The sequence below is a fragment of the Narcine bancroftii genome, chromosome 4 (assembly GCF_036971445.1).
Source record: "Narcine bancroftii isolate sNarBan1 chromosome 4, sNarBan1.hap1, whole genome shotgun sequence".
In the NCBI taxonomy this organism is placed as follows: Eukaryota; Metazoa; Chordata; class Chondrichthyes; order Torpediniformes; family Narcinidae; genus Narcine; species Narcine bancroftii.
The window spans coordinates 275,330,296-275,356,953 of NC_091472.1; the positions used below are offsets into that span (position 1 = coordinate 275,330,296).

The 26,658-nt window shown below is 38.9% G+C and overlaps 1 long non-coding RNA gene across 1 annotated transcript; it reads right to left on the reverse strand.

Annotated features, from left to right (window-relative positions):
* Positions 1-874: 874 nt before the first annotated feature.
* Positions 875-25,243, reverse strand: LOC138760137 (uncharacterized). The gene is made up of 3 exons (XR_011355458.1): positions 25,130-25,243; positions 4,458-4,608; positions 875-1,231 (listed from the first exon to the last, which is right to left on the reverse strand). It is a non-coding gene; the product is annotated as an uncharacterized lncRNA (long non-coding RNA).
* Positions 25,244-26,658: the final 1,415 nt, after the last annotated feature.

Sequence of the window (26,658 nt, forward strand, 5' to 3'; positions counted from 1 at the left end):
AAGTGGCAGTTGTCATGCCTCACATGTAGCAGTGTTGGGGTTGAAGGGCTATGATTGGCATACACTTGCGTAGTGTCCCTTCTTCAAGCACTTGGAGCACATCGTGTCTCTCACCAGGCAACATTTTCAGAGATGTTTTGCCTGGCTACAGAATTAGCACATCAGGTGATCCTGGATGTCAATGGCTATGGTCGACACTGTAGTAGTCGACTGGTAACCTGTAGACCTGTGTCCCAGGATGGTGACACCCATGTGGGCACACGCAAAGTATGCTTCCACATCGTGGGGGGCAATCTCCAGCGACTTCGCAAGATCAACCACCCCTTTTAAGATTAACTTACTTTGCTTGAGTCACCTCTGGCACATGTAGTCAGATCTGATGCCTGCTACATAAGCGCCCTGCATCATGTCTTCTGTGTTTAGCCTGAAAGTTGCATGCCTACACTAGTCCCTGCAGGACCTGGAGAAACTCATCGTCCAATTCGCCCGCTCGTTGTCTGCAGGTGGCCAGCATGTACTTGGCATATATTTGATTATCTTTCTCCCTGTATTGTCCCTTGAGTATATCCATTGCTTCTATATATGTGGTGGGATCCCTGATCATTGGGAAAGCTCGGGGTCCAACCTGGGAGAAGAGTAGATGCAGTCTGTTTCAGTCAGTGGCCATGATGTCGACTGAGTTTTGTAGGAAGACCTCGAAACAGTGTTGCTAGAGTTCAAAGCTGTCTGAGGCCTCAGGCGACTGTGAGTCAATGTCCTGCTTGTCAGGTTTCCAGAGTTGGTCCATTGTTGGCGATGAAAAAAAATTGCGAATTCAATTGACACCCAGTAAATAACTCAAAAGGCTGAGACTGAGTCATTGATCTACAGGCTTTTATTCACAATGGTCAGGGTCCTTGCCTTGTGCCATGACCCTGGCTTTCTGGGGAAGGATCAAGGTGTCAGAGGCTTTGTACAAGGTCAAAAAGGGAGGAGCCACAGGTACAGTCACAGAATGGGACAGAGCCAGGTAATCAGGAATACAGCAGTTCACCACAGTGGACTCAATTTTAGCATGGATGGGAGAGCTGTGGTGGGCAATGGATAGAGTGCAGGTCAGAGGGACTAGGCTGAATAATAGTTTGACACAGACTGAACAGGGCATAGGGCCTGATTCCTGTGCTGTTATATTCCATGGCTCGATGGTTCTAAACTTCTTCCTTAACTTGGAAAGACATATATTTTCTTGGAGCTGCAAAAATAAAGGACAGTTTAAGGATGGGGTATTATGAAAATCTAAAAAAATCCACAACTGAGGTTAGCTAGATGCAGATGTAGAATGATTATGTTTCTCTTGTCAACCAAAATATTTTTTGCCTCTTAAAACTTGAAGCAAATAATCCAACACTGCAAAAATCTCCTTGAATGATTTTCACAGTCCAATCATGTCTTTCTAGATTGATTACTGAGACCTGTGACAACATGGCACAGATTGATGCTTCATATAACAAAATGAAATAAGTGGAATGCTGAGTTGCCATTGGCTTTTACAGTTTATGAAAAGATTTGAGGTCTGCTACAGAGCCAATGGCAGTTAAAGATTTATTGAGGCCAGGAGCAAGCAGAGAACTGTGGTTTAAGTTTACAAATGGGGTGACAATAAAGTCCACCATATAACAGATGATCCCGAGAGCAACACCAGCTCAAGATGCCAAACTGTCCATTGTAACTGTATGAAATAATATTAAATAAATGAAATTGGAGATAAAAAAAATGAACTTCCCATTCTTTAAAAAAATATTAAATGTATAACAGGTCGTTCAGCCCTACGAACCTGTGCCACGCAAATACATGAATTAACCTAAAAATCCCATACAATTTTGGAGGGTGGGAGAAAAGTTGAGCATGTAGAGGAAACCCTATAGGGAGACATTCAAACTCTGTAAAGACAGTGCCAGATTCAAACCTGGGTCGTTAGCACTGTAATGGCATTGTGCTAACTGTGACATTAATTGTGCGGCTCAATAGAAAAAATAATAATTTTTTTTAAAAAATCTAGTAATCTTAGAAGCGATGTAGCACTGATTTAGAAAGAAATATTATACATGAAAGCTGAATACACTTTTCTGAAATAAGTTATCTGTTGACACCTTAATTTCCTGATTATATTTCTTTCTTTTCTACCAGCATGATCAGCTTTACCTAAAAGTCCCTCAAGAGCTCAAACATGTGACCAATTCTAAAAAGAATACAATTTGGAGGTTAGGGTGAAATTATGAAGCATTTCCCCAATGAGTCCTGCACTATCTCTTCAAAAGAATTCTTTAAATTTGGTAAAAATCCTTTGCAAATAACACAATTGAGACATTTGTACAGACCATCAATGCATTAATTCATTCTTTCCACATTACTATATCCACATTACTATATCCACATTACTATATGTTGAAAGAACTAAAATCACTAATTGGTGTAGTCTTATGTTGTATCGTGACTAACAGTACAAGGATATGCCCGTTGGTGCCACTGAGAAAGCAAAAGACTGGTGGCTGATGAAGTGAAAAGAAAAGACAGTATTCCTGTGTGTAGAAAATTCATGGATGAAAGAGAAGCGGAAGTCTTCTAGAGAAAATGTGATGCCTGCAAATTTAAGAGAACATTTTCATGAACTGAAAAATCTTGGTGAATTGGCACCAGAGTATTTGTTTATATACACTAAAACCTCTATATATGGAATTCAAGAAACCAGAAAACTCAAGAAAACACCAAAAAAAAAGGGAAATAAATAAATTAAAAATAAAATAAATAAAAATAAATAAAAAATTAACTTAAAGCTTAAAATGGTAATGGTAAATGTTCTCTGAAGTAACACATACCATTTTGATGAAGATGGGAGCAAATATTGTTTTCATCATACTAGTTATTTCAATAAAGTTTAAATAAATTTGAGTTTGAATTAAATGGTGTCACCTAGGATGAAAAGTTGGTTGATGCCACTCACTGTTCGGGTGACTCTTTAAGGGTTTCCAATATCCATGCTTAGAAAGTGTTTTTAACTTTGTTAGGATATTGTTAAGAATATTAGTAAATTCTATCTGTAAACTTGGGGGAGAGGGGTTAATTATAATGTTATTGTTTGTCTTTTGGGTGGCCTTGATTTTATTTCAGGAGAAACTTGCAGATTCAGCGATGGTAAAATGTTTTCAAAGAATGGAATGAAAATAAATGAAAATGCTTTATGATTTATATATTCATGCAAGTAAAGTTTGTTTATTGTAAGTACAATATAATATTTGTGTATTTTTTTTGTTAATACTGGGTGGTGCATGGACATTGGACTTATGGCGACTTCCTCGTCTATTGCCTTAGAGCAAATCTCAATTAAATGCAGACCCTTCTACCTACCCTGGGCATTCTCATTAGTGATTCTCATCAGAGCTTTCATCCCTCCTGATGCAATTTGCAAGCAGGCACTCATGGAGCTGCATGATCTGGTCAATAAACAAGAGATGTACCACCCCAATGCACTACAAATCTTAGTCAGCATATTTAACTAGGCCCGTGTCCAAAAAACCCTGTCTAACTAGCATCAGCATGCCCCAGCACACTTGATCACTGCTACACCAAGATAAGGGAGGTCTATTGTTCTTTCCCGAGATCACACTTTGGAAAGTCTGATCAACTGGCTATGCTCCTTCTGCCTTCATATAGACAGAGCATAAAAAAGAAATCTCTGGAAGTCAGGACAGCTAGAAAGTGGTCACAGGAGGCTGAAGAACAGTTACAGGACTTCCTTAAGTCAGTGGATTGGGTGGTATTTAAGAACTCTGCTGAGAATCTGAAGGAGTACACTGAGGCTGTCACACACTTTATCAAAACAGCTGTGGATGAGTGTGTCTCCCATTCAGGGTTTTCCCCAATCAGAAGCCCTGGATGAACAATCTAAAATCTGGAACCTGCTGAGAGCCAGATCACAGGCATTTAAATACAGAGATCAAGATCAGTATAGCAGGAGCAGGTATGACCCGCAGAAAGCTATCTCCTGAGCGAATGGGAGATTCTGGATGAAAATGGAAACAAGGGACACTTGACAGCTGTGGCAGGACCTAAATGCCATAACCTGTTACAAAACCAAATCCAATAAAGTAGCAAAAGACAAAGTTTTTTTTCCCAGAGGAGCTCAACACCTTCCATGCCCAATTTTATGACAGTAACATCAAAGAACCACCCCTCTGCACCCCCACATCCCCGATGATCCCATCCTGTCTGTATCTGAGGGTGATGTGTGTGCTGCCTTCAAGAGAGTGAATCTGAGAAAAGCATCCAGCTTGGATGGAGTATCTGGCTGAGTATTAAAGATCTGTGCTGATAATCTTACCAAAGTATTCACAGATACCTTCAATATCTCACTCCAGCAGGGCATGATACCCATCTGTTTCAAACAGGCATCCGAGAAGAGTGTAATAACCTCCACTTACCGTCAACAGTGATGAAGTGTTTTGAAAGGCTGGTGAAGACCATAGCAGCTTCTATCTGAGTAGAATCATGGATCCATTCCAGTTCACTTCTTGTAGAAACTGGTCTATGGAAGATTCTATGTCACTGGCTCTACACAAAGCCCTGGAACACCTGGACAGCAAAGATTCATACATCAGGATGCTGTTTATTGACTACAGTTCAGCATTTAACATTATCATCCTCTCAAAACAAATCACCAAACTCCAAGATCTGGGAGTTAACTGTGTAATTGGATCATGGGTTTCCTCACCTCCAGACCACAATCAGTGAAGATTGGTAAGAACTCCTCCTCCACAATCTCCATCAGTACCAGAGCTCCACACATTAAGGCTGTGTTCTTAGCCCCCTGCACTACTCACTTTACACCTTTGACTGCGTAGCTATATAGCCCCAGCGTAGGGATCCCCATCTACAAATTTGCATGGTAGTGGGTTGTATAAAGGAAGGGATAAGTCAGCATAAAGATGGAAATTGAAAACTTGCCTGAATGATCCACCACCAACAACCTTGCACACAATGTCACCAAAGCAAAGGAACTAATTGTTGGCTTCAGGAAAGGAAAGCCAGTATTATACCATTATCATAGGGGAATTAGAGATGGAGAGGCTGAGAAAATGTAGGTTCTTGGGAGTCACTATCTCAGAGGATCTTTCCAGTACCCAACACACCAACGACATCGTGAAGAAAGCACATCAGCACTTTTACTTCCTCAGGAGTTTGCGGAGGTTTGGTATTACACCAAAAATCCTGGAAAATTACTGCTGAGATGTGGTGGAACGTGTCCTGACCAGCTGCATCATGGTCTGGTATGGGAGCTACTGAGCATAAAGCCCTCCAAAATGTTGTGGACACAGCCCAGGACATCACAGGCAAAACCTTCCCCACTATTGAGTACACCTACAGGGACTGATGATGTCGGAGAGCAGGAGCAATAATCAAAGACCCACACCACCGAGCACATGCTCTGTTCTCACTGCTGCCATCAGGAAAGAGGTGTAGTTGCCACAAGACTCGCACCACCGGTTTCATGAATAGCTGCTGCTCCTCCAGCATCAGAATCCTCAATGTTAAAGTCAATCAGAGACTCTTTTAAGGACTCTTGTGCATTTTTTTTGTTCTCTCTGCATTTTACAGTCAGTTTGTTTACAGTTATTGTATGTTTTTACATGTTTATGATGTGTGCAGTTATTTTCTTTGTTCTACCAATTAGTGGTAATCCTGTGGTGCCTGCAGGAAAAAAGGAATCTCAGGGTTATATGTATGTACAGCAACAATAATCTGAAATATGAAATTTGAACTTTATTCTCAATATTCTAGTGTGTCTTCAGCAATCCTACCAATCCCTGTAAGCGCTGGATACCAGAGGTTTTACTGTTATTATTTTGGATTGGAAGACTGCAGCGTAGTTTATGTAGTTTGAATTTTAGGGACATTAATCTATGTAAATGTATTTGAGTTAATGAAAACATTAGAAAAGTTGTGTCTTTTTAATTAAACATGAAAATCAGTGCATTCAAAACAAATATAAATAGATATGAGGGATGTAGTACTTCCTCGTGACAATGCAATAATTGTTAGCAGCATGCATTTAGGGCAAGGTGAAGGAACCATCTCAAAGACATGCAGTTAGATGTCTTCACCAAGAATGCAATCACCAAGAATGCATGGAAAGTGTCGAGAGGGACATTATTCAATGTGCAACTGCTGAAGTCAGAATGTGCAGTAGCCACTACTGCTTCTCAGTGTTATAAAAGTCAGAACTTTATCCCCAAACCTTTACATTCTTGTAGTGAAAACCTGTGTATCCCTGGACCTCAAGATGGATCTAAATTAAGTTCAAAATCGCATTATTAATTGCATGTACAGGGACAACCCACGGAACAGCATTTTCTTGGAATACAGAGCATGCACATGTGTCTACACACACACACACACACACACACACACACACACACACACACACACACACACACACACAGAGTAATAATTGGATATATGCATTAACATATAATTTAAAATAAATATATATGAATATTTTGGGATGATTGACTCATAAGCTCACAGCCTGCAGGAAGAAGCTATTTCCCAACCTGGCAGTCCTGATTTTGATCCTTCTTGTGATAGTACAGATCTATCACCAATGCACATAGTGTATATAGTTACTGTATCTAGACTGTGCTTACAGCGTGATTGGCTGAGAGCTAAGCCACGCCTATTGTTTGGGCCTCAAAGGGTTGTGTCCCTAGCCAGGTCGGATCATTCCGGACTGGTCGGCCACCTGTGAAGAGTTCCTGTCTTTTGCTAATAAAAGCCTTGGTTTGGATCAACAAGTCTTTGATCCTTTTGACGAGCTCTACACTTCTGCACTTCTTTCTTGATGGTAGTAGGTCAAAGATACTGTGTGCTGATTGGAAAGGGTTTTCTATATTTCTTTGAATCCTATTTAAGCAATGCTTTCTGCAAATCTCAACAGAGGAAAAGGATTTCTCATTCATTTTGATGATCCTCTGTATTGACTTCTATTGTGATACTTTGTTCAAGTTCAAGATTATTAATATCTGATTAATACATCCCAATGAAACTGCATTCTCTGGTCCTCGGTGCAAGAACATACAAGCACCCATACAGACAAACAATACATATGCAGTACATATATACATAAATAAATATTGTTAAATTGTTAATAGTCTCTGAGGATTTGTATAAGCAGATCATCATCGGTGGAGAGGAGGGAGATGCCAGTGATCCTCTCTGCGCTCTTATGGTACAGAGAATTGACTTTCAATTCAATGCTCTACAGCAGCCATACCACATTGTGATGCAGCCTGTCAGGACTTTCTTGATGAGGCTCCTGTAGAAGGTTTACAGGATGGTGGCCTGCTGTCTTCCTCTTCTGTCTTCTCAGGAAGTGCAGTCACTGTTGCTCTTTCATGACAAGTGAAGAGACATTGTTTATCTAGGATAGGTCACTTCTTCACTGGTCTCCAAGGAACTAGGTGCTCTTTAACCTCCCCACTACAAAGCTATTTATGGGTAGTGGAGGGTGGTCATCCCTAGTCCTCCTAAGTCCATGTTCATCTCCATTTTCTTGTCCACATTGAGACTCAGGTTGTTATTCTTACACCATTTCATAAGATTTTCCACCTCTTCTCTGTAATGTGTCTCGTCATTGTTGCTGTTGAGCCCAACTACTGTCAAGTCACCTGCAAACAATGGCTTTGTTACAGCTGAATCTGGCATTGTCGTTGTGAATCAGCTACCATGCCACACATGGTAGTTATTAGAATATGGGATTGGGTCCTATATGACCCCTGGATCACTGGCTTGCAGCTCTGGCTAACTCTGGTCTCATTTGCAGCTTTTATTTCCTTTTATTATTGTCATAAGAGCTATTGATGCAGTGAACAGTCAGAATAATTTCCCTATGCAAAAATGTCACAAACCAAAAGATGCTTTTAAGGTGAGGGAATGGGGAACAAATTTAAGTGTGATGTGCTTGAAAATTCTTTTGAAACAGAATGCAGTATGTTCCTGGAACAGATTACAAGGAGTACTAGTGGAAGCAGATGTAATAGTGGCATTTGGAGGCTTCTTGATCTGAATTTTAGTTTGATTTGAACTTTATGTTTGACACAGACATGTGTGCTGTTCCATATCAGTGTCCTTAATGTGATTATTAGATATGCTACACAGTAACAAGGCAAATAGCGCCTTTGGAAGACTACACAAAAGAGTCTGGAAAAACAACCAACTGAAAAACCTCACAAAGATAAGCGTATACAGAGCCGTTGTCATACCCACACTCCTGTTCGGCTCCGAATCATGGGTCCTCTACCGGCACCACCTACGGCTCCTAGAACGCTTCCACCAGCGTTGTCTCCGCTCCATCCTCAACATCCATTGGAGCGCTCACACCCCTAACGTCGAGGTACTCGAGATGGCAGAGGTCGACAGCATCGAGTCCACGCTGCTGAAGATCCAGCTGCGCTGGATGGGTCACGTCTCCAGAATGGAGGACCATCGCCTTCCCAAGATCGTATTATATGGCGAGCTCTCCACTGGCCACCGTGACAGAGGTGCACCAAAGAAAAGGTACAAGGACTGCCTAAAGAAATCTCTTGGTGCCTGCCACATTGACCACCGCCAGTGGGCTGATAACGCCTCAAACCGTGCATCTTGGCGCCTCACAGTTTGGCGGGCAGCAGCCTCCTTTGAAGAAGACCGCAGAGCCCACCTCACTGACAAAAGGCAAAGGAGGAAAAACCCAACACCCAACCCCAACCAACCAATTTTCCCTTGCAACCGCTGCAATCGTGTCTGCCTGTCCCGCATCGGACTGGTCAGCCACAAACGAGCCTGCAGCTGACGTGGACTTTTTACCCCCTCCATAAATCTTCGTCCGCGAAGCCAAGCCAAAGAAAGAGAAGAAGAAGACACAGTAACAACTTTATTTCCTTTAATAGATTAATAGAATCATACAGCAATCAAATAGGCTTTCAGACTAATTAATATATTGGCCAAATTGCCTGAAACGCTGTTACAGCACCAGAAACCTGTGTTTGTTTGACTCCTATGTTGTCTATAATTATTTTGTACTTCCTCCCCATGTCTGCAGAGCTTCCTCCAGGTTTCCTCCCACCCTTCAAAACATACAGGATTGTAGCTCAATTGGGCGTTATTGGGCTGCATGGGCTTGTGGTCCAAAAGGACCTGTTATTAAGTTATACATCTAAATTAGAATAGAATTAAAATATGATGATCCTATTTGGCTCATATCAATCTAAATTTAACTTTCCCTATCCATGAAATATAAACATTGTAAATGTACATTCATCAATTCCCTCTGGCAACTCATTTCTTATGGCCACCACATCTGTGTGATAAACTTGCCCTTCAGATACATTTTAAAACTTTCCCCTCTCATTTTAAACCTCTGCCCCTTACCTGAGTGTAAAGACTATCCCATTTTGCTCCTCATTATTTCATAAACCTCCATAAGGTCACACCTCAGCCTCCTTTACTCCAGGGAATATACTCAGCCATATTGCCTCATAAGTCCTCTGGTCCAGGCAATATTCCTGTGAACCTTCTTATGTGCCCTCTCTCACATAATCCCTTCCTTCCTGCCGCATCGCAACCAGTGGATCGTGTGGCCAAAGCAACAACTTGTACAACTGTCATAAGAAAATTCATGTTACTTAACACTAACATCCACAAATAAGATTACAGCTATGTAGAGCAACATTCGAGTTGGGCATCAAGAAACTCCATGTTCCTACAAAGCGGTAAACTTCAAAAAATTGCTTCACCTGAGCTCTGAGTAGCTGACACCCTAACTTGTGCCTGTGACCCTTGGTCTTTACACATCTCAGCCACAGGAAACATCAAATATGCACCATGTGAATCAGAATCAGAGTTTATTGTTATGAACATGTCACCATTTTTTTTTTGTTTTGTGGCAGCGTCACAAGTGTAAATATTGGTATGGATTACATTTAAAAATAAATAAATTAGAGCAAAAGAAGAGAAAGTGAGGTAGTGTCTGTGGTTTATTGTCTTTCTGTTTCACACCTCCCCTCCACCACCACCTTACTCTTTTGCTCTATAAAGGATACTGTTTGATCTACTGAGTTTCGACAGCATTGTGTCTTTTCACTCCAGAAGAATTATGTATCTTTCAATGAAATCACCTCTCAGTCATTAAACATTTGTGATAATAAATCCAAATTCCTTCCCTCAACAAAAACAATCCACCCCACACCCCCTCCCCCTCCCCCCCCCCCCCACACACACACAGAAATCAATCAATCTATTGTAGTTTATTTTTTCACTCACTCCAGTGCAACTATATCTCTCTTTAAGTAGGTAGACCAAGTCTACACAGAATAGTTCCAAGTGTAATAGTGGATGATACACCATTTATCTTCCTAATTGCTTGCTGTTCCAGTCATTAATACAGGTTGTGTAAGGCTGAGGATTCTCAGTGGTCCAGAAAATGAGTTGTGCAGATCTCAGGGAGGGTTGCAGAGCTGATGAAGATGGTAGGGACAGGAAAGGTTGAAGTCATGAAAGGATTTAAAATCAAAGCTTTAAAATTTAGCAGTGATTAACCAGTACATAAGCCTACACAAAAATGATGGGCTAATGGGATATAATATGGTTAAGCATTAGTGCAGTAGAGCTTGGATGAGCTCTCATTTACAGAGGAAAGAACAAGGAAGACAGGCCAGGAGAAATCAGGTCTGTGTCTTAACAGGTCAAGGATAAGGAAATTTCGAGTTTTGTTGAGGTAAGCGTGGAAATAAGCAGGATTAATGATGCCAATTATTTGTCTAAGTGTACAAACAGTTTTAATATTGTGTTCATCAACTTCAAATATTTGAAGGTGGGATTTAAAGATATTTATTGCAAAAAGATAAGTTCGGTTTGACAAAAAATAAACTAAGGTGGTTTTGAAAAGTCATCAGCATGAAACATTATTTCAATTCTCAGACCCTCCCTGATACACTGAGCATTCCCAGAATTTCTGTTTTTCTTTCTGACCTTTAATATCTCCAGCAATTTACTTTTGTTTTACTGATATTAGTAACAATTTCAGCAATAGATTTTTATGGGTATCCCAAATTAAAATAACAATTTGGAAACTATTTTTGCTAAACATCATGACATTGAAATTTAATTCAACAAAAATTAAAGATTGCATGGATAATTATGTTGAATAAAAATATTGACATTATGTTCTTATTCATAAACATTAAAGTATAGAATGAAAATAAAAGAATAAGCATACTATGAATGTTCAAGGTTTATTTTGAAAATGTGATTTTAATGCGAACCACGTTAAGCACTTAGTAGAACTAAAGAGGAAGTTAATATATTCAATTCTGTTGAGGTACTTTCAAGTTTTTGAAAGCTTAATGCAATAAAATATTTTTTTATTGGCAATGTTTCAGAACATGAATAAAACAACAAAGTTATTCAAATTCTTTTCATAAAATTTATAAGGAAGAATTAAATATGAATGTTTTATTTTGTTGTGGAATGATGCAAAACTTAAACCACAGGAGATCATTTAGCTGATCACTTGTGTGCTGTACTAAAAGAACTACCAGCATATTCACCCATGCACCCCCCAACCCCCTCCCCCACTCCCAACATCCAGCATAAGATTCAAAAACTTGCAGATGACTTCTCATTTCTACTTTTGGGCAGAATAAATAGAAACCTTAAAACGAGCACCACCAGCCTCAACAACAGTTTCTTTTGTATCCAAGAGTTATCAAGCTCTTGACCCTCCCCTTGTTCCACAAATCAGGGACTGCTCTGACCATAAGAGACTGTTTGTACTATTGCTGTCACTTTTTTCTTGCTCCACACTTATTGTCTATATATTTTTGTGTATTAATTGTCTTTTTAAATTCAATTAAATATGCTGTATGTAGCAATTTTTTTATATACAAATTTCTTCAACTAGGTAAGAATTTCAATGCACATGTACTTTGTACAGTGTATATGACAATAAATTTCTTGTTTTTCTTCTTTTTTTAAGACTTTATTTAAAATTTTTATAACATGAATACAATAAAGAATTACATTTAAAGAAAAATATAATTTTTTTTTTTAAAAGGTATGATTACAATATTACATCAGAAAACTACACAAAATAACCCCTTTTTTAAAGATTTTATTTAAAATTTTTATAACATGAATACAATAAAGAATTACATTTAAAGAAAAATAGAAAAAAAATTAAAAAGGTATGATTACAATATTACATCAGAAATTGTTTTTCTTCTTGATATTATTATGATTATTGATGATGAAAACATAATTATTATTGTGTTAATCTTCAAATATACAGCCAAGTGCATTCAAAATGTGATAAGGGTTTCCGTATCTATCATTATTTCAGGTGGTGAGTTCCAGACTTCTTTTTTCTCTGGAAGAAAAATGTCATTTTCTCCTGAACTTCCTAGCAATTTGTTTTAATCTCTGCCTTCACATTTTTAACCTTGGTTCCAAAGGAAATTGGTTCTTCTTATGTCCTTGAATCAACCTCTTCATACATTTATTCACCTCAGTTCATTTTCTTACCTCATATATTTCTTCCTCACAGTCACAATTTCTTACCTGTGGCAATATGTTCTTAAATCTCTTCTGCATCCTTACCACTACAATCCATCTTTCCTCTAATGCAGTGGCCAGAACTTTGCACATTACTGAAGCTGTGGCCTCGTGTGGAGTACGAGCTAACCTCTCTGTTCACTTATTCTATCTCTTTGCCATTCTTCTAGTCTATTTTACAAATTTATTTACTTTGTTACCTCTAAGGGTTTGTGGATGCCCTTTCCTTAACACCATCAAATATCCTGCTATTTATTACATATTTGCAATTTTTATAATATTGGAAAACATCATTATGCCCACTTCATAAAGATCTAATTAATTCATATCTAAATAAAAAGAGCAATACATCAACACTGAGCCCTGTGGAACCTTACCGACAACTGCCTTTCAGTTAAAAAAACAAATTTAATTGTCTTTGATTAATTCTATTGAACAAATTTGTATTTCATTTGCTATACTTTCTCAGATCTTACAGGTTTGACTAGCTGACCATGTGCGACTTTGTCAAAAACCTTGCTCTAAACTCCACATTAACTACATCAATTCTCCTTGTTTAATCTTCAAAAACTATCTGCAGAGGTGAAAATGCACTGCTTGAAAATGCCTGATGTTTTAATTGGGGCATCAAGAAACTGTGGCCAGGAGCATCATGTGTATGAATTGATACATATAGCAGTCAGAATTTACAACAAAGAAGTGCATTGAATAAATCAATCCGGGGTTATGCAAGGAAGGTCATACATGCCAAATTGATTTCTTATATAATCTCACAGAACCTGTCTACAAAACAAACACAGTTGCTGTTTCATGTCTTGACAAGACATTTGATATAGCAACCCAGAAGAGACATGTACTGAAAGTAAAATCTGCAAGGATAATTAGGTTATAAATTGAATAAATTCAAGAAACAAATGATAGAGATCAATTGTAGCAATTCTAATTGGACAGCAATAAAAATGAACTGCTTCTGAGATCACAAATGTGACCTTAACATTTTACAATGTTTATGAATCATCTTGATGGTGGAGTAAAGTATCTAAATTTGCAGGTGATGCAAATTATGTGATAATGTGAAATGTCAAAGAGTGAGCAAGGAAATTCTTTCCTCTGTGGCTTTGTGCTTTATGGAAGAAGTGACTCTGCTCATATTTAAAAAAAATACAGTGACAAAGTTAAAATATTTGGATGAATCCAATTTACATTATCATGTCCTTGTCTAAGAAGAAAGGAAGCAAAAGCAAATCACAAGCTTCATGTGAGCTATGTTCATTTTATTTGGGGGAGTTTCTAATGAAGTGTTAGTTTTCCAGTGTTATTACCTCACAAGGGACCGGTATCTATCCAGCACACTCTTTGGGATTTGTGAACAGTGAATATCTAAATTTGTAATATGCATCCTCAGCAAATGATACTTCCTGTATGGAACAGAGCATTGGAATATAATTCAGTGCAACTAACTTTATTTTACTTGCTGCTGGTAATAAATTTGCAGTGCTTTGGAAATGCTTACAGGAAGAATCCAAAAGGGACTCTGATGGATTTTCTATCATTTCAGAAGAAGGCACAATAACTGGCACAAGTAATTATTTAAGTATTTCCCCCCCCCTCATAATCATGTAGCCAGTCTGCCAATGTTAAGATGGACAATTTGCAGGCTCATTCATGTTGACCAATAACCAGGAAGTGAATTGTTTCCTCCCTCTGAATCCTCGGGGGACAATATTTTTTGGAGAAACATATTGTCATTCTATATCGATACAAAGGACACATCACATGTTTAAAAACACTGCTTACATTGACAATTCACAAATCCATGCCCATGAAATCCCAAGTTCCAGCCTGATTTTAGCGTGAAGAAAAATGAGATTTTTTTTAACCACTGCTACATTTTAGGAGATGGTTTTACAGTAATTGAAAACCATTGATCAATAATCAATGAACCAAAGACACTGCCTTACTTTTTTGTGCACTTTTTTTGTAAGGTGATGCTGCCACAAAACACTGAATTTTGTGGCTTGTTCATGACAATAAATTCTGATTCTGATTTAATGGCAATGTTAACTCAAGGGAAACTGACACCATTGCAGCTAAAATCTAATTTTTCAGTGAGATGGTCAGTGTATGTAAAAAAAAAAGTGCTTTTATTCTCACACAGGCACTGCAAGTAAAAAACTACAAACAAAACTAAATCTGCTGGAAGCACTCACCTTTTGCTCACCCATCACAAATGATGCCTGCTCAGCTGAGGCCTCAGCTTTATTGCCTCACATCCCCATTTTCATAAATGCCAAGCCTGCCATAATGTTGATCTTGATTTCCATTCTGCTCCCATTTCTTGGTTCAGATTGCTCAGACTTCCCATCTTAGGAATGGCCAAGTGGACTTCTCCAACAACCCTTTTCTACTCTCTATATCTTGTCGTCACAAACTGCCCAAATGACACTGGCTCTCTCGATTTTTCCACTGGCCTTACTTACTTGCTTGAATAATAGACTTTCTGAGAACAAAGTTTAATATTTACATTCCAGTTTATGTGTCGTGCAAGTACAACCCGACAAAGTAGCATTCTCAGGTACTTGGTGCAAAACAATTAAACACACAACCAGACATAGCACAAATACAGACAAGCAATACATATGTAGGACAAATATACATAAATATTAAAAACAAGTATTGTTTAAAAATAGTAGAGACTTGGATGATTAGTGCAATCAGCTCCTTTGGTCATTCTTAATCTCACTGCCCATGGAAAGAAGCTGTTTTTCATCCTGGTGCTACTGGCTCTGATATCCTGTCTCTCTTTCCTGATGGGAGTAGCTAAAAGATGGTATGTGTGGGGTGATAGGAGTCCTCAGTGATTTTTCATGACCATTTCAGACAACGATCTCCGTCGATCACATTGATGAGGGAAGAGAGAGCCCCACTGATCCTCTCTGGCACTCTTAAGTTCCCATGGATTGATTGCTAATTCAATTCTCTACAGCAACCATACGATACTGTGATGCACCCAACCAGGACATAGACAATAGAGCTCTTGTAGACGACTGACATGATGGAGGCTGGTAGCCTTGCCCACTTCAGTCTTCTCAGGAAGTGCTGTCACTGTTATGCCTTCCTGACAAATAAGTCGATGTTGCGAATACAGGATAGGTCACTTGTTAAGTGAACTCAAAGGAACATTGCTGTCTACGCTCTCCAGTACTGAGTAATTCATGTGTAATGGAGGGTTGTCATTCCTGGTCCTCCTGAAGACCATGATCATTTCTTTCATCTTGTCCACATTGAGGTTGTTATTCTTGCACCACATGATGAGATTTTCCACCTCTTATTGTGACTCATCTATGTTTCCGATAGTACCAACTACTGTCGTGTCATCTGAAAATTAGATGACTCTGTTGGAGCTGGATCTGGCATTGCAGTTGTGGTAAACAGGAGCAGACTGAGCACACTGCCCTGAGGTGCACCAGTGCTCAGTGTGAAGGTGCTTGGCATTCTGCTACTGACCCAGACAGACTGAGGTCTTTAAAATTTTAAAATTTCAATTCGGACATAGAGCATGTTAATAGGCCATTTCGACCCATGAGCCCATGCTGCCCAATTACACTCTATACCCCCAGTACATTATGAATGATGGAAGGAAACTAGAGCCCCTGGGGAAAACCCATGCAGACACACAGAGAACAAGCTCCTTTCAGAGAGCATGGGATTCGAACCTCGGTCCCAATTGCTGGTGCTGCAATGGCATTGCGGTAATTGCTATGCCAACCGTGCCGCCCGAAACCCATTATTCCAGAATCCATTTGCAGATAGGTGTGTTGCATCACAGGTTCTCCACCAGTCTCTGTGATATGCTCATATTAAATGCTGATGTGAAGTCGACGAATAGCAGCCTGCTGTATGAGACATCATTCTCCAGGTAGGTCAGGACAGAGTGGAGAGGCAAGGCTATATCATCAGTGGGGAACAGTCTCTTCTACAGGTGAACTGAAATGGGTTCAATGTGTTTCAGAGGTGTCTTTTGATGTGTTCCATCACCTGATACCATCTGTATTTCATCATGGTAGAGGTCAGTACCACAGGACAGTAGTAATTGAGGCCTGTTACTATTGGCTTTTTTGGCACTGAAATGATGGTGGCTGCTTTGAAACCCATGGGGAAGATGGACTCTGCAGTAAGGCATTGAAGATGTCCGTGAAGACCTCTGACAGTACTTCAGTACCCAACCAGGATGTTGACTCGTCCCACTGTCTTCTGTGGGTTCACCTTGGATAGGGTGTTCCTCACCTCGGCTGTGGCTATGCAGGGGGCCTGTACATAAAGGGGACACAGAACTTTCTTTGCTGTCAGCATGTTCTTCTCTTTGAACCATGCATGGAGGATCTCATCTGATCTGCTGAGAAGGGCAATCCATTTGTGGGCTGTCAAACTTCTATCTTACCAAAGTTGAATGTCAGTTCTCATGACCCCACCACTCATTCTCATGCCATTGCATCACAATTACTGACATAATTTCCCCAGAAAATCCTCCTACCGCAGCCTCTAGCTTCATTGTTTTCTAAACCTTCACAGCCTGCTTCTACCTGGTTCACAGGATCAACAAGCAGGGCTGTCCTGGAGACCTATCTCAGACTGCTATACTTTTCTTTCCCTTTGTCCCCTTGTCTATTCTCTTTCCACCTATGCCTACATAATCTGTGATGATCTCCAGTACTTTGACAATTTTCACTTCACTTGTCAAAGTGATATCTTTTCTATGGTGGTCAAAATCTTCTGCACCTGCATCCCATAATATAATGAACAGTGAGACAATGAGTCCCCATCACTATTATACTTATTTGACTTGCTAAGCATGTTCCTACATTGAATATTTCTTTCAAATCAATTCAACTTTTCTGTTGTAGCTGTGCAAACTTCTATGGGGCCAAGCTACGTCTGCCTCCTCATTGGATTGGTTGTTTTGGTTCTGTTCAAGTCTCCTTGCCCAACTCTTTACCCAATACTTTGATAACTGTATTGGAACTAATTCTTGCCCTTGTTCAAAATTCAAAACTTTATTTTTTAACCTTTGTTGCAATTCTCCACCCAACCACCCCCTGCCACTCCCTCCCCACCCATCCCTCCCCTCTCTGTCACATAATCATTATCTAACTTTTCTTTCCTTTCCTGACATTTTTTTTCCTCTATTTTGGGGATAGGTTACCAATCAAACTCCTTAATAAGCACATTAGCTCCCCCAGTAACCTTAATGATGTATCTTCTAAACCTGCTTCCTGAAAGAACTTGATTCCATTTTCTGAGTTCATCTTCTCTTTTTCTGAGTTCGTCTTCTCTTCTCTGTCTGCTCTTTTAACAAGAAGTACCTTGATGATGTCTTTGTTTAATCATGGCATAACAGGACACTAAACTGCATCCCTAACAATTCTCCTGTCATCCTATCTCCTCCAACATTGAACAAGGATATGGATGACCTGATCCACATTTTCCACTTCAACAATCGATCATCGTCCCTAATTTCTACCAGCTGCAAAGGGATTTTACTTCCAGGCACATCTTCCTCTCCACTCCAACCTCAGGACATGAAACCTGCCCTTTACCCCCTCTCTTTCTATTGTCCAGGAACACAAACAAGTGTGTTCAATGAAACAGTAATCCACTTACAGTTATAGGTCATCAAGTACACAAAGAGGCCTTAGATTGACCATTGAGCAGCCATCAACAGTAATGCCATTTGCCAGCACTTACTTTGTAACTGTGAATGCCACCAGTAATTTAAGAGCATTTGATGGCCACAATATGGTCTACCCAGCAGTAGAAAATATCAAATGCAGTTTGGGTGACAACTTCCCAGGGTACCTATTGCAGCACCAGCAACTCAAGTGCTAATGTAAGGAGATCGTATGTTCTCCCCATGTTTGTGAAGGTTTCCTCCGGGTGCTCCAGTTCCTCCAACCTTCACAAAAGATATGGGATATGTAAGTTAATGGTGCATTTCGGTGAATGGCTCATGGGTAAGAAAGGTCTGTTATTATGCTGTATCTCAAAAATGTTAAAAATAAAAGACTGTAAGGGAAATCCTCAGCTGCCAATACTGTTGTTTTATTTCCTCCTACCCTCTGGGGAAATAGTAATCCTCAAAATGTCATTAAAAAAAAAATCAGGTAGCAACCCATGATTTCCCTCTCTCCATTGATGTTGTCTTGGCTTTCGGTTTCAATTCCTCACCTCCTTCTAATGGCAAAGATTTTTTTATATATCGTGATGTAATCTTGTTAAAAATGTTGATGCAGATGTTGTCTCTATCAGAGTTATCCCTCAATTCTCTCCATCCTCCACCATGCCAAGACATGCTTGTTACCTCACCTGTCCAATTCCGCTGAAGGGGCATCAACCTATAGCATCAACTCAATTTCTGCTATTTGACCTCAGTGAATGCTTCAACAAGTTTTGTTTTTGTTTCAGATTTTCAGTTAGCTTGCTTCAAATGCAAAATGCCTGACTGGAAATTAAACTGCAGTCACTTGCGATGTTGGACATTGACTGGATGAAATTATGTTGGCCACCCATGTTACAAACCCATTTGATATTCATTTGAGGTTGATATTATTTGTTTTTAACAGTGATTGCAAAGATGCTTTGTGTCATTTGTATGAGATAGTTTATCAGCAGGGATACAGTGACATCCTCATCTCCATTACATCTGGATGTATTTTTTTTTCTGTCTGATAACATCAGTGATGAGTTTATTTGCCAGAAGAAATCGAAATGAGAAAGGATAACCTTGACATATATCTCTGTTAATTATCAGGCTGGCTCCAATATTTGATGACTCTGCATAACATTGAAATCTGCTGACTGAAAGTGGGACTGTATCCAACCTTTTATATATTGGAAGTGAGACATGACTATTTTGCCCCGTCATTTTCTAACAACAGCAAAAAAAAACTACAGTTGCTTTAAAACCCCGCCCCAAGTATAATTTTGTTTGTTTCCAAGCAGTTAATGTTTCATCGATAAATTATGACAACAGGTAAATGAGGCATCAATTTCCTAAAAGAAGAAAGACTTCAGAGTGCACCATCCTTGATGTGTGCCATTGACTCATAGTTACTCAAGCCAATCAGTTGATCTGAGCCAAGATACAACAGAGGTTTGTAAACTTAGGATAGTCATCATTTGAATTAGCAACATTTTGAATAAATATTGATTTTATTGATCTTTAAATGTCCATCAAATAAATATATCCTGGAGAAACACAAAATCTGCAAATGCTGGAATCTTACACAAACAACGAGCAACTCTTTGCAGGACAGGTTGCATTCATGGGTAAAGTTTTGATAAACCTGAAACATTGCCTGACCATTTCTAACCAATTTTGAGTGCTGTGCAGCTCCTTTTGTCTGTGTTATTCAGACAGCAAGATAATGATTTTCCTTAAAGCTATTTTTGCAGAAACAAGTTAGTTTTCTGAGGATCTCTCTCTCTCTCTCTCTCTCGCTCTCTCTCTCTTGCGCTCTCTCTCGCTCTCTCTCTCTCTCTTTCTCTCTCTCTCTCTCTCTCTCCCACCCCCCCCACCCCCTCTATTTTGCCCTATCTCTCTTTCTCCTATTTCTAACTTCTTGATTCAAATGTATTGAAAATAGATGTTTTTGGTGCATTTGAATGGATGTGGACACTGGACCAATTCAAATCTGCAGTGAGATTTGAACAATGAAAATTCAGGGAGAAATTAATGGGAAGCAACCATGATATTTGCATTGAAAACTAATTTTTATTTCATTCCTTTGCCCTGTTGAATTTAACTTTAGTTTTTTGATTTATACATGACCTCTATGCTTGATTATCATATGCACGGCAATATTTAATTAATAATGAAACATATCCTGGGGCTGGTTTATAGACAGATAACTACATTTCCAGATTCAGAATTCAGATGCAAAAATTTAAAAAACATCTCTGAACAAGCAATTCCATGTCATTCTGAATTATTATTTCAGCACTATTCCACTAGATTTTCCTAATTGTTTAAAAAAAATTATTTAATAAGTTGTTTAAAAAAAATTATTTATTAAGTCACAATCGATTTTACGTTCATAAATTTATATATTTTCCATGTTCTCCCCATTCCTCCTCCCACTCCTCCACCCAAATTAGGATTTTCCTAATTGTTGAGGATAATCAGATCAAATTTATGCCGAACTTCCGACTGCACACATCTTTATTTTCCATTATGGTTATGATTAGGACATGAAAAAACTCAACTGCCTTGAGTGAGCATCAAGTTTCATGTAAATATGCATGAAGGGGAAGGAGATATGGATGATAATGAGTTCATGAAGAGATGCATGAATAATTTGGAGCAGTTCATAATGAGAAGTATGAAATGTTAGATGTTGTGGGTTGTGTCAAGGTTTACAAATCCCCAGGGCTAGATGAATTCTATCCCAGGGAGGAGGTAACTGGGATATTGACCAAGATTTTTGCATCTTTGTTTGCCACAGGTGAAGTACAAGTAGTGAAATTGCTAGAGAAATTCCAAAGCAGTAGGATTATTGCACCATTGGAAAGATAACAGCAGAACAAATCCTGCTTGACTCTGGAGGCAACTAAAAGGATTAATGAAGGCAGAATAGAAGATGTTTATGCACAATTTAGTAAAGCATTTAAGAAGGTTTCATATGATAGGCTGGTCAATGAGGTTAATGTACATGGTTAACTTGATCCAAAATCAATTGCGTGATAGGAGGCAGAAGGTAGTGGTGGAAGAATACTTTTCCAATTGAAGGTCTGAGATTAATTGGGGCTGTTGCTGTGAATATTAACACTTATGTAAGTTGGCAGATGAGATCAAAGTTGAAGTTGTGGTCAGCAAAAAATGTTAACAGATAGCTAGAAGGTAGCGCTGAGCTTTAGCAGATGGAATTTAATTCCAACAAGTGCAAACTTATGAATTTTGGGAGGCCTAATGGAAGAAGGGTATTGTACATGTAAACACAAAGAAATTTCAATGAACAAAAAAAAACTTGGGATTGAAGTCCAAAGTTTTTAGAAAGTTATAACACAAGCCCCATGCTATGCTTGTCTTAATTGGGTTGGGTTTTGAATGTAAAGTTAGGGACATATTATGCAACTTTACAAAACACGAGTTGCACCACACTTGTATACTGTGGGTAGTTCTGGTCACCACACTTTTAGATTGCCTGGATTGAGAAAACTTAGTTAAGGGGAGAGATTGAACACAATAAACTGCAGATGCTGGAAAGGTATTTCCTGGAGGGACTCGGTGGGTCAAACGGAATCAGCAGATCAGGACGAACAGCACATCCGTTGATAAAGTGTTCTGACCTAATACATTGCTAGTCCTTTTTTAAATACACTAATACTGCTTGTCCTACTGAGTTCCTCCAGCAGATTACTTTCTCAGTTGTCTGGATTTGTTTACAATGAAGTGAATAAGGTGACCTTTGAGAGGTGCTGAAGTTTAGAAGAGACAAATAAAAGGAGGATTATCGATGATCTTTTCCCCATGATTCGGGATCAAAAAAAAAGAGGGCATGGGTTTAAGAGGCAAGGATGGTGTTTAAAAGGGGATTTGAGGCCATTGTGTTTTATCCAGAATAGTTGGCATCTGGAACTCTACCAGAGGAGATGGTGAAGTCAGTAAAACACCCAGCAATTAAGAAATATTCAGATTGCAGCACTTAACTAGGCAATGCACAGAAAATGGAGACCTATTGAAATGGGTGCAGAGGAAAAGGCCGAACGTTGGGAAAGATTGGAAATTACTGGGTATTGGGGAAAATAGGGGAATACTTTCTGTGAACTATGCACAAAATTAACATTTATAAATCTGGCACAACCTGAAAGCAGTCTTCTTCCAGTGTTCAATGTCAATATTTATGACCTTAAAAGGATGAAAGGTAAAAGCACAAGCTACCAATTGTCAAGATGTCATTTGTATTGAACAATTCTCCAGAAGTATGTCTGTACATTTTAGAAAACTTATGATATTACAGACAACACATTTTATACCTTAATCACAGAAAAAGTAATGCCAAAAAAATTGCTTCTTTTTTTTTCAAATAATGCTTCCTGATTTTTGCAACCAAGCCTTAAATTATTATAATTTCTGACTGTATTAAAATGTAATCCTTGTTCGGGTTATAATTTACATTTCATATCATTGTTATCATTCCATACTTGTTGTTTCTAAATATATTTTATATCAAGGGATTAGATAGGTAATGATTCTTTTATCATTAATGTATCAACATAAATTAAAATGTTTTGTAAATGTCACGAAGAATTCAAAGCAATTGGTATTTGAAAAAAAGGTAAATATTCTAAATTTATCTTAGGTATATATGAAGAAAATACCCATTGATGTTACTGTGGTTAAGACTTGAGCAAGGCTTGAATCTATTCTATTAAACAATTTTTCAATTCAAAAATTCTAGATTCGCAAAGAACATTGGGATTGTCATATTCTAACGACGTTTAAGCTTTGAAGCTCTGTACATTTTTAGGTAGTGCTCTATTTTGATGTAAAAACACACCAAAATGCTGGAGGAACTCTGCCTTCCATAAAAAGCAAAGATACATTACCAATGTTTCAGGCCTGAGACCTTCTTCGAGGAATAAGCAGAAATGGTCGTGCTTTATTTGATCAAGGACAGTGCAGCAACATTTTGGCTTGCAAATTGTGTAGAGAGTTAGCTGATGATGCAAAAGCTTGTCTGCCACTTGGTGATAATCCCTTCATCACAATAAACCATCTGAAGTTCTTGGAGCTTTCTGGTAATGGCCATTTCCCAATCACTGACATCTTGATTGCCAGTACTTGGTCAGCAATGAACGGAGAATTCTGGTATAATGGCTTATGATTAAGAAAAGATTGAATCAAACATCTATATGAATCACCTTTAACAACCTTAAGAACTTACTAATATTTCATAGTAAAATGAAGGACTTTTGAACTGTTTTCACTGATGTAAAAAGTGCAGCAGCTGATTTGAACATAACATGGTCCAAGCAGCAACAATGAGTTAAAGACCAAACAAAGACAGGAATTTGTTCTCTAGACATAAAGGCATAAGTTTGTGTTTGTGATCACATCACCCATTTAGTGAATGAAAAGGAATGAATTTTTATCCTGATTGACTTGAGGTAATCATAATTGAAGCCTAAATTCATGCCTAGAACAGCACAGATATACCACCTTAATCCCTTCATAATAGTGTCATGGGATCTTTCACATTCACCTCAGAGAAAAGATTCATCTGAAATATAGACAGAATATTTTAAAAGATACTATTTTTAATTTAGCTATGAGTAAAGAACTAGCAATTCAAGAGAGCATCAAATAGAAATTACAACTGGATGGACAAATTATTTCTTCAAATTGTTAATCCAAAGTAATTGTTTTGTGAGATATTCATTCAATCTGTTGCTATTATTCACATTATCGTGTTCTATGGCGAGCTCTCCACTGGCCACCGTGACAGAGGTGCACCAAAGAAAAGGTACAAGGACTGCCTAAAGAAAGCTCTTGGTGCCTGCCACATTGACCACCGCCAGTGGGCTGATCTCGCCTCAAACCGTGCATCTTGGCGCCTCACAATTTGGCGGGCAGCAACCTCCTTTGAAGAAGACCGCAGAGCCCACCTCACTGACAAAAGACAAAGGAGGAAAAACCCAACACCCAACCCCAACCAACCAATTTTCCCCTGCAGCCGCTGTAACCATGTCTGCCTGTCCCGCATTGGACTTGTCAGCCACAAACAAGCCTGCAGCTGATGTGGACTTTTACCCCCTCCATAAATCTTTGTCCGCGAAGCCAAGCCAAAGAAGAATTATTCACATTATTAAACAGGATATTTGATTTCATTATTTTTGCAATTTTCTTTTTTTTTCACTGGAAATGTGAAATCCCTTCCACTATTTGGTCCAGGTTTTGCTTCTCCAAATTATAACAATATCCTTCAATTCATATATCAATTTAGAGTATGCAAAATAAATGTTTCATTCATCTTTTCTGTTTGCATGTTTTAAAATGTTGTACTTTTGTCAAATTTATAGAGAATAGAATATTATAGCACACTATAGGCCATTTATCCCACAATTTTGTGTCAACCAAAGGGATCCTACTTCTCAGCAATCTAATTATTTTCTTCCTCACACCCGTAGCACACTATTATTTCTTACATCCATGTGCCTATCTAAATGTCTTTTGAATCTCCCTTTTGTACTAGCCTCCATCACTACTCCCAGCAATGCATTCCAGACACCCACCACTCTGATTAAAAATCTGACATCTCCCCAAAACTTTACTCCACTTACCTAAACTGATTTTCTATAGCATTCACTTTTGTCATCCAGGCAAAGGGTGCTGTCTGTCTCCCCTATCTTGGCCTCTCATAATCTTATATACATCTAATTTGCAGTCAATTAGTGCAAATTTTATTCTATGTAGCAATAAACAGATTTTTAAAATAATACAATGTATCACCTTACAAATATGGGCAAGAGAGAGTCATTTACTTTCTGTTGGTTTCTTCCGACATGGGCTTCAGTCATAATTTCCTTCAAAGAAAACAATTCATTTCGAATTGATCTGAGGATATGCCTATTTTTTTGCAGGACAGGCAGATTAACTAAAACAAAGTTCTGATTATTATGTCATTTTGACAATCCAGCAAATAGGACAAGGGTCCCAGTTAGTTTTGTATAGAGCTTAACAGCAATGAACTGGGCAAATATATTTTCACTACACAATTGTGCTGGAGAAAGTCAGCAGGTCATGCAGCATCCATGGGAAGTAAAAGGCAGATAAACAATTCAGGCTTGATCAGTGGAAAATCAGACAGATTGCTGAATAATACAGTGGGGGAATATGGGCGGGGGGGGGGGAGAAAGAGAGGGGAAGGGAAAGGGGAAGAACATAGGCTCTCGGGTAAGAGGTGAATATAGGTGGGAAAATGGAATAGAAAGAGCTGGGAAATATTGGGGGAAAAAGGTAGTAGGTTAAGAAATATTGCTCTCTGATAGGTGAAGCAAGGGAAGTGAGTGGGGAGATGGAAGAAGGGAGAAAGAGAAACTGGTGCAGGGAGTTATGGAAATTAGAGCTCAACATTGATGCCATCTGGTTGGAGATTGCTGAGATGGAATATACGTTCTTGTTCCTCCAAATTGTAGGTGGCCTCAATTTGTCAGTATGTGAGGTCATGGACAGTCATGCAAGTGTGGAAATGTTGTGTAAAATTAAAGTTGTTGACCATTGTGAAGTCCCTGCTGTTGCTACTATACAGTATGAAGGTACTCAACAAAATGATCTCCCAGTCTGTATCCATCCTTCTTCATGTAAAGGGTTAGGGTTAGTCCACATCATTCCTCCACTTGAAAGGACTGTTTGGGGTTCTGAGGGAAGAGGTGTAAGAACAAGTGCAACACTTTTTGAATCACGGGGTGGGTGTGAAGGCACTCCTGGAAGAATGGTTTGAATGGTTGAGGGAGTTGTGGAGGAAGAAATCCTTTTGAAAAGTGGAGCGGGGAAGATGTGTCTGGTGATGAGATTCCATTGATGATGGCTGAAAATCCAAGGAATAATGTGCTGGATGGGAGGCTGGTGGGGGTCAAAGATAAGGACAATCCTATCTTTGTTATGCTATGGTGGGAAGGAGCATGGCAGATGTGTAGGAAATTCAGAAGATGCAGGAGAGGGCTGAATTAATGGAAGTATACGGGAGGCCATTCTTACTTAAGAAGAAGGACATCACAGATGACCTGGAATGGAAGGTCTCATTCTGGGAGCAGATGCGGCGGAGAAGGAGGAATTGAAGGAAAGGAATAGAATCCTTACAGGAGAAGTGCAATCAAGTTAATAATGGGAGTTAATGGATTTCTAGAAGATGTTTGTAGATCATTTGTTACAGTGGTTTCTGAAAGTCACATTGAGTTGCTCATTTGACTAGCGGGCCCAGAAATATGTTAAGCATTCCCCCAAATAAAAATATTCCTCTTTCATCCCACTAGAGTCAA